Source organism: Canis aureus, chromosome 23 (assembly GCF_053574225.1).
Source record: "Canis aureus isolate CA01 chromosome 23, VMU_Caureus_v.1.0, whole genome shotgun sequence".
In the NCBI taxonomy this organism is placed as follows: domain Eukaryota; kingdom Metazoa; phylum Chordata; class Mammalia; order Carnivora; family Canidae; genus Canis; species Canis aureus.
Window position 1 is genome coordinate 42,918,653 of NC_135633.1, and position 6,702 is coordinate 42,925,354.

The window sequence follows — 6,702 nt, forward strand, 5'->3', positions numbered from 1 at the left end:
AGCCCACTTGTCCATCAATAAATGAATGAATAAAGAAAATGTATAAACACACACACACGCACACACACTATTACTCAGCCATAAGAAAATAATAAAATCTTGCTATTTTTAACAATATAGATGGATCTAGAGAGTATAATGCTAAGTGAAATAAGTCAGTCAGAGAAAGACAAATACCATATGAATTTAAGAACACAAAAAAATGAACAAAGAAAAAAGAGACAATCCAAAAAACAGACTCCTAAATGCAGAGAACTGGTGGTTGCCAGAGGAGAGGTGGATGAGGGGAATGTATGAAATAGCTAAAGGGAGTTATGAGTACTATCATGATGAGCACTAAGTAATGTATAGAATTGTTGAATAATTATGTTACACATCTCAAATTAATATGTTTGTATGTTAATTATACAGACTTCAATTTTTAAAATTATACTTCAATTTTTAAGAACAGGAAAACAGAGGAGACACACAGTGAAGAAAGACATAGTAGGGAAGAACTGAATTTTTCCCCATGCAGAAAGGTGGAAAAGAGTTTTCCTTCACATTCTCCTTCTGGATTCTTAATTCTTTAGAGGTTTATTCATTCATGAAAGAATGAAAAGATGAAACTTTTCATCTTTTAAACCTAAACATAGCACTGCTTCCCTATTAATCATAATTTCTCCTATTAATCATAATTTCTCACTATATTTTCCTAACTTAGAAATAAGTCCATCCAATCAGGAAAATGTGAAACTATCCATTCCCTTTGCTTGTCTATCAGCATATTTTCATACAGAAGATTTTGATCTTTGTTATCACGGCTGCCTCCATTCTAATATCCATTCTGCCATAGCTAAATACCACTTACACATGCATAACAATCTCATGTGAGCACTCAGAGAGGAGTGCTGCCTTAGAGATAATCTCTTCTACACCCTGCCTAAAGCACAAATGCTTTTAGATGTTCGTCCAACTTGGGCCTGAAGAAGATTAGTGCCAGGGAATTGCTATTTGGCAAAGCCGTTTGGAATACAGGAAATGGTTAGAATATGTTTGCAAAATTAGGCTGAAACCTGCCTAACTGCCACTTGTTCAGAGGTAAGCTTTCTGGACTCATAAAATTCTTATCTCTTCTACTTTAGGACTGCCTTTCAAATGTTTTTAGACATATCAGGAACTGCTAAATGATTTTCTTCCCTTCTTTTGGCTAATACTGTAAAAAATATTAAGCCTCCTCCTCAACTCTCATCTTCATGTAACTTTTGATTTCCTACCTTGTTTTTGGTATCTTGAAGTAATATGAATATATTAGAGTGACACCAGCTGCTATAACAAGCAGATCCAAAAAATATACGGTGTCTCAAATACATCAGAAGTTTATTTTTTGCTAGTGCAACAGTCCAAGACAGCTGTTCATGGCTGGCAGGTAGTTTTTCCCAACTTGATGTTATAGACACGCAGGATCTTCACATCACTTGACTCTCCGATGCCCTAGACCTTCATTAGCATTGTCTGCATCCAACAAATGAAAGGAAAAAGAAAAGTGTGGAGAACATACACATTTTTCTTAAAAACCCTTTCCTAGATGAGATAATCATCACTTATGCTTATATTTTAAGTGGGAAAAAAATCATATGTTCTCATCTAAATGCAAGGAGGGGATGAAGATGACCTTGGGAGGTATGGCCTCTACCTAGGTTGTCTCTTTCCTGCAACAACCTTATATCGTTGCAAAACAATTTTTTTGCCACAATAACTATTTCTGCTATAGTGTGGGCGTAAATCAGATTTGGCGATGGAGTCGCAAAGTGCTATGAGCCTCAGATGACAAGAACCACTCCTCTATTGGCCTTCTTTCTTGGCTGTGGCTGTGCTACCATCACTTTTACCTTCACACTCCTTCAGTATCTTCTACTCTGTTCCACCAAAAGACTGACCCATTTAGCCCCGGTGGCGTAGCTGCTTAGTGCTGCCTGAGCCCGGGGTGTGATCCTGGAGACCTGGGATCGAGTCCCACACTGGGCTCCCTGCATGGAGCCTGCTTCTCCCTCTGCCTGTGTCTCTGTCTGTCTGTCTCTCTCTCTCCCTCTGAATGGATAAATAAATAATTTTTTTTTTTAAAAAGACTGACCCATTACTTTATGTGCCCAAAAGACAAGAAAAATGCTGTTAATTATTCTGACACAGTAGTTTCATAGTATGACTATATATCTCAATTTCTAAGATTTTAAAATTTGAAAAAAGAAGAATCTTAAAATCATCACATATGTTATCTGCTGTTTTACACACACACACACACACACATACACACACACACACAGCAATGCATACCTTACTTTGTTGGGTCTTTTTTCCCCCCTTTACTTCAGAACTTCCATGTATTATTCCTCTTATCCAATATACCTACAGCACATAGGGGATTGTTTTAGCAATTTAAGAATCTCCTAATCACAGGATATTCATTGATCCATTCTGCCAAAACTGTGTTATAAGAAGTGTGATTTGAGATTGGGATTTAGAGTGTTTATGTTTTCTAACCTTATCACTGCAGTTAGTCACATTGAGCTAAGCAATGGCCAATGTAAGTGGCCTGAGAGTTTGAAACTCTGTGAACTCTCATCTCACGTTTAGTTCATTAAGATCAAACCACACAAGCAGTCGTGTCATTCACTTTTAATTTTAACTGAAGATAAAAGTTATAGTGAATTCCACAAAATGGGACAACCCTTCTGCATAAAAAGAATTGAGAACTTTCCTTCTGCTAAGTTTTGCAAATGATGAAAAAGCCTCTTTGGGCCTCACAGATACTCTTTCAGTGGACTCTCATGGGCCATAAAGATTTCACTATAAATCACTACATGGGACTGAGGCATGGAAGGATCCAATAAAGTGGAGATATGTTATTTGTGAGGAGTAAGTTCCTATGAAACTTTTTTTTTTTTTTTACCAGCCAAGTCAATAAATATTTATTGAGAAAGGTCTATGTAAAAAGACACTCTTTCAAGTGTTTTGAATAGTAAGAGAAGGGAGTTTCAGGGACAAGCAAGTTGCAGGGATCTGGCAGGGGTGAAATAGGGCTCTCTGGGCAGTCAAGGGGGAACATTGTTTCTTTGTTTTTTAAAGATTTTATTTATTTATTCATAAGAGATACACACAGAGAGGGGCAGAGACACAGGCAGAGGGAGAAGCAGGCTGCCCACAGAGAGCCCAATGTGGGACTCCATCCCAGTCCCCAGTATCATGCCCGGAGCCTAAGACAGATGCTCAACCATTGGAGCCACCCAGGAGCCCCTGTTTGTTTTTTAAGTAGGTTCCATGCCCGGAGTGAACCCAGATGCGAGGCTTGAACTCATGACCCTGAGATCCAACACTTGAATTGAGACTGAGTCTGATGCCTAACTGACTGAGGCACCCAGTTGCCCTGGCAGTCAAGGAGAAATGGTAGCCCCTCCACGTCCAGACAGGCAGTGTGGAGTTCACTCCAGTATGAATTGCACTATTATTATAAGGCTCAAAACTCAAACAGCAAGTTTGAAGATTTTCTTTTAATTAGGCTAAATGATCGTAAATATTATTATTTTTGGGGGGGGGTTCCAAGTTTTATTCAAGAACTCATACAAAATATTTGAGGTAAATAAGTTTTAATCCTCATCTTCCTCCTCTTCCTCGTCCTGGTTAATCTGGAAGTAACGCAACTCGTAACTCTCTTTGCTGTTAGCAACTACGCACAACCAGTCACGGAGGTTATTCTTCTTCAAATATTTTTTGGTGAGATATTTCAAATACCTTTTGGAAAAAGGCACCTCAGAAGTTACAGTAATTTTGCTCTTGCTTCTTTCGATGGTTACATCCCCTCCACCGAGATTCCCAGCTTTTCCATTCACTGTGATTCTCCCTTGAAGAAACTGCTCAAAATTGGCAGCCTCCATGATTCCATCTTCTACCGGGTGGGTGCAATCAAGGGTAAACTTCAGAACTTGCTTCTTTTTTTTACCCCCCTTCACCACAAGCTTTTTCACGGGCGCCATGCGGCAGCAGAGGCAGAAAGGGAGCATAATCTGTAAATATTAAAGCATCTTGGAATTCCTTAGCCAAACTTATGGCCCAAGGTTGGTCCTGTGTTCAAGCAGAGGTGGATTGCTAAAGGACAACACAGACAATGTGGAAACTGCATTTGAGCCAGCAAGGAGACATGAAGAGAGCAGGCAATACAGGTCTCTAAGATGCCAACCATGCCCAGTATACACTCTTGGAAACAAAAACAAAAGACAAACAAAAATAACTGTTTCCTTTAAATTATTCATTCTCCCAATGCTATGGATATGAGCTAAACCTTAAAACTGGAAAATCCAGTTTTAAAAAAAAATCCTCCTCTTCTCTTTTTTAGAGATGAGACAGATGAATACTGTTAAACTCTCTCATTTTCCCCCTTGCCCAGTCACTATTTATTCATTCAGCCACCTACATTTTTGCAAAGCTTACTTTTTGCAGTAAAGGCCAAAGGCTTCCTAATGGACTCTGAAAATGGCTGCATAGCCATGATGAGTGATCAGAACTCCTTGTCTCTGTCAGGAAAACAACCCGGGAGCTGCCTGCCATTTCCATTGGGGAGTTTTGGAAAGTTTCACTTCCAATAGCCCTATGAATGCATTGTTTTGGGGGCAGAGGAGAGCTCAAGAGGCTTGTGGAACATGAGCCCTGGCTTTTGAAGTTACTTTTTCCTGTACATTGATTTTTCAGAGTTTGATTTTACTTTTAAGACAGGAAATATAGAGCTAGGTTCCATTCACACTGTAAGTCATTTACCAGAAGAAAATCAAATCAGAAAGCAACAGAGTTGCCCCAAAGGCCCTAGGGCAGGCTTGGGGGAGAGGGGCATGGGAGCAGTGGAGGAGAGAGGGAAGAAGGAGGAAAAGAAAAGGAGACTGGAACTCCAGACTGCAAGGAAAGCCTATAAGCCTTTAATCTCTTAAGCACTGCAAAATGATTAAACTCACCTACCCAACACCTGCCTTAAAAAGAATGCAGATATGTGGAAGAAAAGAAAATTCAGAAATTTACAAAAGTGCACTTTGGACATCATGAAATATTCATTTGGGATTCAGAGGGCTGATCCCACTTAGCATGTTAAACACATATAGGTTCTGCTTGCAGAATTGGAGAAGAGTCTGAGCATTTATAAAACAGATCCCTGTCTCACATTTTTCCAGAGGGAGTGGACTAAGAAGAATCCAAAGTAGTAGGTGGTTTCTGGAAGGACAGGTCTGCAAATGGAGCATAAAAGGGCATTCCTTAGGTTGCTGAGGATTTTCTTGGATTGTACTCTGCTAATATGTGCTCAAGGCAGATATAACAGATGTGTGGGGAGACTCTAGAGGCATTTCTTACAAATTTTGTCTGGTTTTAGGGAGGATTTTTCCTCCCATTACAGTGTCATTATCACGGGTTGGATTAAGAAGGTTAACATAAGGGCTGTGTGTGTCCTTTACAGGACCATGTTCACTGTACCAAGAGAGATGAGTTCACTGCATTTGCTTCATTTTTTGTGATGGTTTCATTTTGTCCTCTAACAAGTTCAATATGCATTTCCAAAAATTAAAAATGCCATTCAACATAATCTTATCACTCTTACTTTTAAAACTTTTCCATTATTTTTCAAGTGATAGAATGGTTAATATAATTGTTTCAGTAGATAATTAGGCGCAGAATACAATAAGCAGCTGGAAACTCAATACACCAGTGACAAAAGAATATGATGAGGGAAAACTAAACAAGTGCCTGGCCAATAGAAATATATGCAGTAAAATTAGAATTATTAAATGGTCTTCTGCAAAAATAACAATCTGAAGACTTTGCATTTCTATACCATCATTATCATCATTATTAAGATTTTTATTATTGGGTCTGATCCTATGAAGAGCCAAAGAAAATAAACTACTATCTGGGAGTAATTTGTTCCCCCATATGATGTGAATTAACTTTGCTTGGAAAATAGGGTCCCATTCTGAGCACTGGGAAGAGATCACCTCTAGGGAGTCCATCCAATGTGAGTGCAGCAGCAGAGGCAGCAGCCAGGAAAACAGGAAATTATGAGGCCAGCCCTTGACCAGAGGGAGTCCCAGTCTGCTACAGCTCACAGAAGCTGTGTCTGACAGTATATTCCCATGGTACCGCAATCTCTCCAGGACTCCCAATGGGCTACATTACTTCAATATTTATTGCAGGGATTGCAGATCGTAGAAAGTTCAGTTTTTTCAGGAGTGGCACAGAAGAAAAAGCAAGGACTTGATATCCTATGTAAGCCCTCATCTATTATCTGAGCACACAGTAGGGAAGGGGAAAGTAAAGAACAATTTTTTTTTCTTATTTCAGGCAGCCTCTCCCTTCTATTTCTTTCCCTAGAGAGGTCTCAGACCCTTTCTACCCAATATATGCCTTATGCATGCTTGCCAAGTCAGTGCAATCATATCACAACTCAATCACTGGCACAAAAACTATTGACTCATGATTGAGATAGTCTAGTGGTCAAAAGCCCAGGATTTATCATGAAAACAACTTTACCACTTATGAGCTGTAGGCAAATGGTGTAATAATCACAAAACTGCCATTTTCTCATGTGTAAATTGGGTGATATTGAATTTAAGTTAAATAGATGAGGCACAGCATATGACCCAGTGTAAATACCCAATAAATGGCAGCCTTTAATATTATTTGATGCAG

The 6,702-nt window shown here is 39.1% G+C and overlaps 1 pseudogene; it reads right to left on the minus strand.

Moving 5' to 3' along the window:
• Positions 1-3,569: 3,569 nt before the first annotated feature.
• On the minus strand, positions 3,570-4,030 carry LOC144295502 (large ribosomal subunit protein eL22 pseudogene; annotated as a pseudogene).
• Positions 4,031-6,702: the final 2,672 nt, after the last annotated feature.